This window comes from Tamandua tetradactyla, chromosome 13, assembly GCF_023851605.1.
Source record: "Tamandua tetradactyla isolate mTamTet1 chromosome 13, mTamTet1.pri, whole genome shotgun sequence".
NCBI classification, from domain to species: Eukaryota; Metazoa; Chordata; class Mammalia; order Pilosa; family Myrmecophagidae; genus Tamandua; species Tamandua tetradactyla.
Window position 1 is genome coordinate 28,109,608 of NC_135339.1, and position 8,915 is coordinate 28,118,522.

The following is an 8,915-nucleotide window of genomic DNA, read 5'->3' on the forward strand; positions in this document are numbered from 1 at the left end:
GTGTTTGTCAGTTATTAACTAGCCTGACTGTATTTAGCTGCTTGATCCTGGGCAAGTCACTTATCTCTGGGCCCCAGTTTTTGTCCCAGTAAAATAGGGACATCATCTACCGCACAGGGCTGTTGAAAAGAATGAAAAGAGACTATCCTGTGTAGAAGGCTTAATGCACTATATGGAAAATAATGGATAAGAAGTCAACCACCCGGTGTTGTATTCTATCCTCTCAGGGGTTTGCTAGTTGAGTGGCAATTGACTGACTATATTAATTAATATTAATAGTTCAGAAAGGATAGAATTGGCCAGGACTTCCCATGAATAGCACAGCACAAATACTTCCCAGACACCCATTTCCTCTGACTGTACTGAGTGAATTAGTTTTCCACAGAGCAGAGTCACCTTGTGGCTCTTGCTCCATTAGAGAAATAACTCAAGAGGATCCCTTTCCATATGATCAGACGTGGGCATGAGCAGCAGCTTCCAATACCCTCTCCTCAAAGAGTACTGATGGTGGTATCTCAGCCAAGGGGGTGGTGGCTGGGAAGTTAACATTTGGAGGCAGGCTTTCACCACTTGGCAAATGCCAACTCACACCCAAGCATCCTACTTGTGCCTTTCTCCAAGTCCTCCCACACCCGAACATAAAGCCCCTGCAGAGGCTGGCACTGTTGTAGAGCCCAGAAGGGGAAAATGGAAGCAGATGACCTTCCATCCTGCTCCACAGATGCCCACACTTGGAGGAGGGCAGAGGTGGACCCACGGTCACTGGTTCCTGGGCCCACGCAAAGTTTGGCAGCTCAGCTTGGCAGCTGCTCTTCCCTAAAACTAGGACCACAGCACCCTCACTGGACTCTGAATACAGAATGGGGTTCCATATCCAACAAAGGGCTTTTCACCTCATTTTTTGTGGTTTTACACATGCAAAAAACTTTGAGGTGTAAAAATTACATTATGGGGTTGTACATTTACTAAGCCACCATGGTTGAAAAGAACTGACTTATACGCAATCAAGACAAGAGGTCGTGGTACTTGAAACATTTCCTTTAATGGTGATTTGGTGGTCGGTGAGAAGTCAGATTTTATTCTTTCCCCTCTATATACCTCTGGCACTTTCAAAAAATATCTAAACCTTGGTAGCACAACATAATAAGTGTAATTAATGCCACTGGGTTATACATTTAAAAATGCTCAAAGGGGCAAGTTTTATGTAATATATATGTTACCCAATTAAAAAAAAAAAGGATCTAAACCTTTGACGTAGTGCCAACTGAGACACTAATTCAAGGAGTATTTAATGCACACCTGCTATGTATGGTGTGGGCCAATGAGGGAGCTTCATGAACAAAACAAGACTCTAGCCTCAAGGAGCTCCATTCATCGAGCCAGGATATGCAACAGATTTCTGCCATCGAATTCCCAGCCCCATCCATCATGGAGCACTACCAAAGTTTTGGTTTTTATACTGTATTGATGAAGGGACACTTGAAACTAAAGAAGAACCTAGAACGTCACCCTCCCCCAACTCCATAATCTCACTGCCTTAACACAGCTATTTCCATTTTGCCTTTGCATTCCAGTTTTTAGCAGCAAAATATGCATCATGTTGTATAGCAGGCACAACCACAACATACGTACTGGATGTTTTCCTACCACTTATATTTTTATATAATCCTGTAATCTGGTTCATGTACCAGAATATTACACAACTATTTCCCTGTTGTTGGACTTCCACGTTTTTTGGGGGTTTTTTTAACAGTGTTTCCTATCCTAGTCCTGTGCCGAGAACCCTGGGAATGTAGGTCCCTGCCCTTGCAGAGCTTAAGTTCCTGTTAGGCCTTAAAGTTCCAAGGAATACTAGCAAATCATTTCAGTAAAGTATGAAAACACTTTGGGACACCTGCCAAAGTGAATCACACTGAAAGCCCCAGCAAAAGGGAATCAAGTCAAGTCTGAGGGATGCAAAATAGTTTTCATAATGACTGATACAAAGTCTTTGAGGAAGTCCCAGCTCCTAAGTTTCAGCTACCAGCAGGGCTGAAACTACCTCCAGACAAGGTTTTTGTTTCTAAATGGCCACTCTTCTGATCTCATTGGCGGCTGAGGAAATACCCACCTTTATTTCAGAAGGAACTGACCCTATTTATTAACCAGCCAGGAAATCTAGACTTGTCTTCCTGCGACTAGGAGAATAAGTTCAGGCCTATGGCCAGGAAGGAGGGATTACTGCAGGGGGCTGACCCTCACTGGACCTTTCTCTCCTCTTCTTCACTTCTTACTCCACACAAAGCCAGAGCACCATAGCTTGGATAGATATCCATTAAAGGACCTTCCCATTGTTTCCTTAGAAATAAAGGCAGAAAAACATATTTACTAACTCTACATTAAGATTATTTCCCTGTAAAACCCAATTTTCGGGTTTCCACCCCAAACGTGAAACTGATATAGAAGAAAAACTGAAGGTACACAGCCCAGCTGGAAACTCCAGGCCTCAGGCAGCTCAAGGCAAGTTTTTGTGTGTTTGTGGATTCCTTTGGACTTTGAGGTTCCACAGAACTATCTATGCACCCAGTGGTGTAGGGGTGGGGAGGGAAAAGTAGTTATTGGTCAGATTTCTAAAAGCTTCCACACACCAGAGCCCTTAATCATTTCCTCCTCCACAGCTGACTCGAAATGCCATCTCTAGTGCTTTGTAAATCTTAGGAGATTGAGCACCGATCACCCAGGGTCATTCTATATTGTGAAGGGCATTTGCCCTAAAAAGGTTTGAGTTCCGGGAGGGCAAGAGACAGAACCCACAGAACTCTGGAATCGGTAAATAAGGGGCCTTCTCTGGAAGTTTCATCCCCTCCTAGTTTATATGAGATAAGGAACCCAGGATGAATCACATCCAGGTGACCTGAGGAAAGAGGGACACTCCCCACCTGCAGAGGGTCATACTAGGCACCAGGCTCCTAAATCTGAAATTCTCTGGCCTTAAGACATCTCAGATCATGTTGAGTGAAATAAGCCAGACACAAAAGGACAAATACCGTATGACCTCACTTATATGAAATGCTTAGAACACGGAAATTCATGGACAGAAAGTAGATTTTAGGGTACCAGTGGCAGGGGTGGGAAATGGGAAGTTAATGCTTAAGGAAGAGAATCCCCCATGTTACTCAGTGGGTGCTGACTAAACGTGTGTCTTCTGTCTTAGCAAATTCAAAAGGGGCAGCTGCAGAGAATCCCAGACTATCATAGCCAGAAGGAGATTTACTGAAGACCACCAGAAACTTTGGTTCCTATTTTGCAAAGTTAGCTGAACATTGGGGAAGTGGGAGATTTAAGAAGCCCTGAGGTTAGAGAAATGGGTAGATGGATAGATAGGTGATGAAGCGAGCATCCACAAAAGTTCATGTCTGTAGAATCTACATGGTAGATGGATGTCTGTTCACTAGAGAGTTCTTTCCATTTGGCTATATATTTGAACATTTTCATAATACCGAATTCATAATCGGGGAAATAAATCCTAATGCCTGGTCTCGTCCCAGAGATTCTGATCTAATTGGTGTAGCATGTGCATGGAGAGTTGCGAGACCTCTCCAGGTGATTCCACTATCCATCCAAGGTTGAGCCCCTTTGTTCAAATCTAGGCCAGATGTGGTCGCCTAACAAGCATTATCACCATCACCAGGGAACTTGTTAGAAATGCAAATGATCAGACCCCACCCTAGACCTACAGAATTAGAATCTCTGGGGTGGAGCTAGTACTCTGTGTTTAATAAACATCTTCCAGTCTGAAGCTCACCTAGTTAAGATTAGTGCTTCCCAACTTTGGTTTTGCCGGAGGGAATCATCTGGGAAACTCTGCAGTAAAAAGAGAAGATTCCAGTATCAGCCTCACACTTCCTGAATTAGGTGCTAGGAATTTGTTCTTTTTTATAAGCTGCCCTGGTGACCCTGATGTTACCGAAGGTTTGGGTGCAGCCCCCTTCTAGTGCACATCAGGAGGCTGAGACCCTTGGAGGGCTGAGCCCTGCCCAAAGCTGCAGAGTCCCAGGGGAGCAGGATTAGGCCTAGGCATCCTGCATTGTTGCTCCATAGCCCTTCCCACTGCCCCACCCCCAAGTGCCATCCATTATTTATGTCTATCAGGAGGGCTCCCTACTTTAGCCTCCTGTTTTTCAAATGTGGCTGTACATTGGGAACACCTGGAAAGCTTTAAAAAGATCCAGAAAGCATTCTCTGAAATAAGTAGGAGTATAAGAAATGTCCTCTGGCGTTATTCCATCTCTATTGCATGCCCCATGCACCCCCAGCATGTGGGGTGTAGCACCATTCCTTAAGTTCTGTGGCTGCCTGGTAATTGTGAATTTTGCTCAATTAACTTTATGCATTAGGGGCCTTTGTAGAACCCAAGCATAAGAAGTAGAGCTTTCTGCTCTGCCACCAACTTTCCCCCAAATCCTAACTTTGGTCCCCTGGGACACTAAGAAGCCTGGAGAAGAAATGAAAATAGGTGGCTGATACAGAACTCATCTTTCTAGTCTAAAAAGCCTCAGTAAATAGCATTGTGGAGGGCACCTGGGAACAGGGGTAAGAAAATGAGGCAGAACAACGAAAGACTCTACCTAGACTCATCCAATATCAGGAAGCCACCATGTAGGGAATCTCAACATTAAACAAAGGAAACGCCCTTCCTGGCACAGATGTAAATCAAGGGCACCCCACTGCCCTCAGGACAATCCAATGAACAGGACTCTTCCCTCCTCCCACCATGTACCCAGAGGAAGAATCAAACAATGTGGTAGCGTTCAAAATGGACCAGTGTTCCCCTCTAACAGATAGGGCAACATTTTCATTGGCTCAGAAAATGAAACAACTTACCCCCTGTCAAACACCAAGCAAGCGGAGAGTCAGGGTTTGAAGGCAGCTCTGTCTCCAAAGACTGACCCTTTCAGTTAGTAAGTGGCCAAGTTAGAACTCAGATTAGGCTCCCAGACTCCAAAGCTGGTGCTCTTTCCTGATACTGCTGTCAGATCACACAGAAAGCTGCCAGAGCTCTCAACAAAAGCCACAGCCAGGCTCCCCTCAGAGTTGTAGTGGTGACAGAGAAAGGGAACAGCCCACCCAACAGCTCAGAAACTGACACCAAAACCCATCCAAACGAAACCTCCAAGTCACAGCCCTAGCCTTCACATATGCCTGACCTCTCAGCTTTTCCAGCCTTGGGTCCAACTCTTCCTTTGGTAATTGCTTCCCAGATCCTTAGTTTGGGTGTTTCTAGGCCAAAGTGAAACACAAAGAGCAGCCTGATGATTTTTTTTTTAAAAGAAATGGATGTATTATGCTTTAAACCAAGTCCCCTCCCATCACCACCAGGAGAATCCCTAGCCCAAGCACAGAAAGGCAGTAGAGTTTGGAGTTCTCGCCACTCACCTCTCTCTGGCTTCTGTCCCTGTCCCTGCTTGTGCTTCCAAGGAAGGAGAGGAGTTGCGTTTGGGATTGCTCAGGATCCTGCCCCACTAGAGAAAGAGGTTGGGTTTCTTAACACCTAGCAAGAGCAGATGGGAAAAGTTCAAATCTTTTACATACAATAGGACCACCTTCAGGTCAGCTGACAGTCTGATCCAATAGAGGGGCTAGAGAGATTCCTTCTCAAGGTCTGCCCAAGCCAGAAAGCATAGAGGTGCAATAAGCCTGGGAATATCATCCTGAAGGTCAGGGCAGTAGAATCCAGGGATTTGGGAAGTTAGTCTAACTTCTTGCATTTTGATTTGGTAAAAAGAACAGAGGAATGAAATGGAAGAGATGGTTTCACCCATTCATCTATCCATTCATTTCCTCATTCATTCACTCACTCATTCAAGGGACAATGTTTTGAGCATCTACTATGAGCTGGCACCCCGAGACACCCTGAAAAGAAGGGCAGCATGACTCACTCCCCAGGGAGTTCAGTTTTAATGTTGCCAAAGGAGTCCATGACCCCCTCAAAGTGTTGTTACCCACTTAAGTAATTGACAAATCCTCTTCTGAGAAAAATAACTGTTAACCATAAACTATTCACTCCAATTTAAGGGTTTTGACTTAGAGCTTGACCTCCCAATCTGACGTCTATCTAGGATCTGCTACTTTTTTTTTTAATTAATTTTTAAATTAAAAAAAATAACAAACTAACACAAATATTCTTAACTTATAATCATTCCATCCTACATATATAATCAGTAATTCACAATATCATCACATAGTTGCATATTCATCATCATGATTATTTCTTAGAACATTTGCATGAATTCGGAAAAAGAAATAAAAAAACAACAGATAAAAATTCATACATATCATACCCCTTACCCCTCCCTTTCATTAATCACTAGCATTTCAATCTAAATTTATTTTAACATTTATTCCCCCTATTATTTATTTTTATTCCATATGTTTTACTCATCTGTTGATAAGGTTGATAAAAGGAACATCAGACACCAGGTTTTCACAGTCACACAGTCACATTGTGAAAGCTATATCAGTATACAATCATCTTCAAGAAACATGGCTACTGGAACACAGCTCTACATTTTCAGGCAGTTCCCTCCAGCCTCTCCATTACATCTTGACTAACAAGGTGATATCTATTTAATGTGTAAGAATAACCTCCAGGATAACCTCTGGACTCTCTTTGGAATCTCTCAGCCATTGACATTTTATTTTGTCTCATTTCACTCTTCCCCCTTTTGGTCAAGAAGGTTTTCTCAATCCCTTAATGCTGAGTCTCAGCTCATTCTAGCATTTCTGTCCCACATTGACAGGAAGGTTCACACCCCTGGGAGTCGTGTCCCATGTAGACAGGGGGAGGGCAGTGAGTTTGCTTGTCGTGTTGGCTGGAGAGAGAGACCACATCTGAGCAACAAAAGAGGCTCCATTGGGGGTGACTCTTAGGCCTAATTTTAAGTAGGCTTGACCTATTCTTTGTGGGGTTAAGTTTCATATGAACAAACCCCAAGATTGGGGGCTCAGCCTATTGCTTTGGTTGTCCACATTGCTTGTGAGAATATCAAGAATTCAACTTGGGGAGGTTGAATTTTCCCCCTTTCTCACCATTCCCCAAAAGGGACTTTGCAAATACTTTTTAATTCATTGTTCAAGTCACTCTTGGATTTATCGGGGCATCACTCTGGACAAACCAACAAAATCTCATGCCCTACTCAAGGTTCCATGTACTTAGGGTGTTCAATTAAGCTTTGACCCTTCTCAAATCTCAAAGATCAGTGACTCTGGAAGCTCTGGAGCTGCCCAGCTGAAATGAGATTAGAAGGAGAAAAGTGTGTGTGGGCTTGGAAGTCCCTGATGGTGAAGAGAAGGCAAGGAATTTTCAAGCCAGCTTCAAGCCCCACTGTAGTGGCTTCTGGGCACAAAGCCTTGTCCTTGTAGGGACAGAGGGAAAGAATGCTCTGTCCCACCCAAGCACAATTAGTCTGCCCCTAGGACAGGGAGGGGCCCCTCTGGAAGGCCCAGAGACTCTGGTGACACTTAGATGAATTTCCGGGAGGATAAGGTCACAGAATCTCTCATCTATTCAATAAATAATAATTGAGGCAGGTGCATACTGAGGTGAGTAGCCAGGCAGAGCCTCTGGAACTTTCTTTCTGGGAGCAGTCAGACCATGTAAATGTAAAACAGACAAGATCATTTCAGGTAGTCACCAAGCAAGGGAATAAAACCGGTTATGGGATAAGGAAATGGGGGAGGGGGGCCCCTTTACATTGGGTCTGAAGATAAGCAATAAAACCTTAATGACAAGGACAAGCCAGCCCTGAGAAGATGGGAGCCAGGTTTTCCAGACAGAGGGAACAGCAATGGCAAAGGTCCTAAGGTGGAAAAGAACTTGGTAAAGAAGGGAGGGGAGAGTGGGAGGCACTGAGGTGCCTACAGGCAGGAAGGGGCAGAGAGCCACTGAGGAAAGAATGGACACCTGCAAGGCACTAGTGGATCTGTCACGTCTTCTTTCCTCTTTGACCACATTACCCTCAGCCATGCTGGCTGCCTTGATGTTCTACAAAGAGGAACATTACAGGTGACTCTTACCTGGAGTCCTTCAGACTGGCTGTTCCCTCTACTTAGAATACTTTCCCCCCACATATCTACAAAGCTGTCTCCCTCCCCTCTTCAGTCACAACTCAAGGGGACACCTTCTCAGTGAGGCCTTCCCCGTCACCAAACTGAAGACTAAGACCCCTCCCCACCCCACAGCACTCTTATCTCCAGAACACTTAACCTTTTCTTTCGCACATTCAATTTTTATTATCTTTCTCTTTCTGCTGGAAAATCAGCCCCATGAGGGCAGGGATTTTTGTCTTTTGTTCATTGCTGATCCCCACTGCGGGGAACAGGGCCCAGCCTTAGCAGGTGTTCAGTAAGGAATTGCAGAATGAATGCAGCAGGAAGACAATTGCAGTGTTTCATAAGCAAGGTGATGGTGGCTTGTAAAAGGACGGTGGCCTAAGGGCAGAGAGAAGCCTGGAATGTCAGCAGAGCCAGATTTAAGGTGATCCCAGCCCACGTGTTGTTTTCCTCTTTGACCTTCAAAGCCATCAATACAGGCACTGCAGTCTCAAACCTGCTCTCTTCACTCTTGCTCTTCCTTTTGGCATCAACACCTAAACTAGGTCAGAAGCAAAAAAGAAATTGTTTTTTGAGACTTTGCCCAGACCCCCAATTCTCTGCAAAATGTAAAGAAGTAGCCCACCTAAATTTACACAGAAATTAGTATATTGGTTTCAGCTCTGTTTTTTTTTCTTGAGCTATAATTCACATACCATAGTATTCACCCTTTTTAAGGGTACAATTCAGTGGTTTTTAGTATATTCACAGATATGTGCAACAGTCACCACTATCTAATTTCAAATTATTTCATCACCCCAAAAAGAAACCTTCCATCCACTACC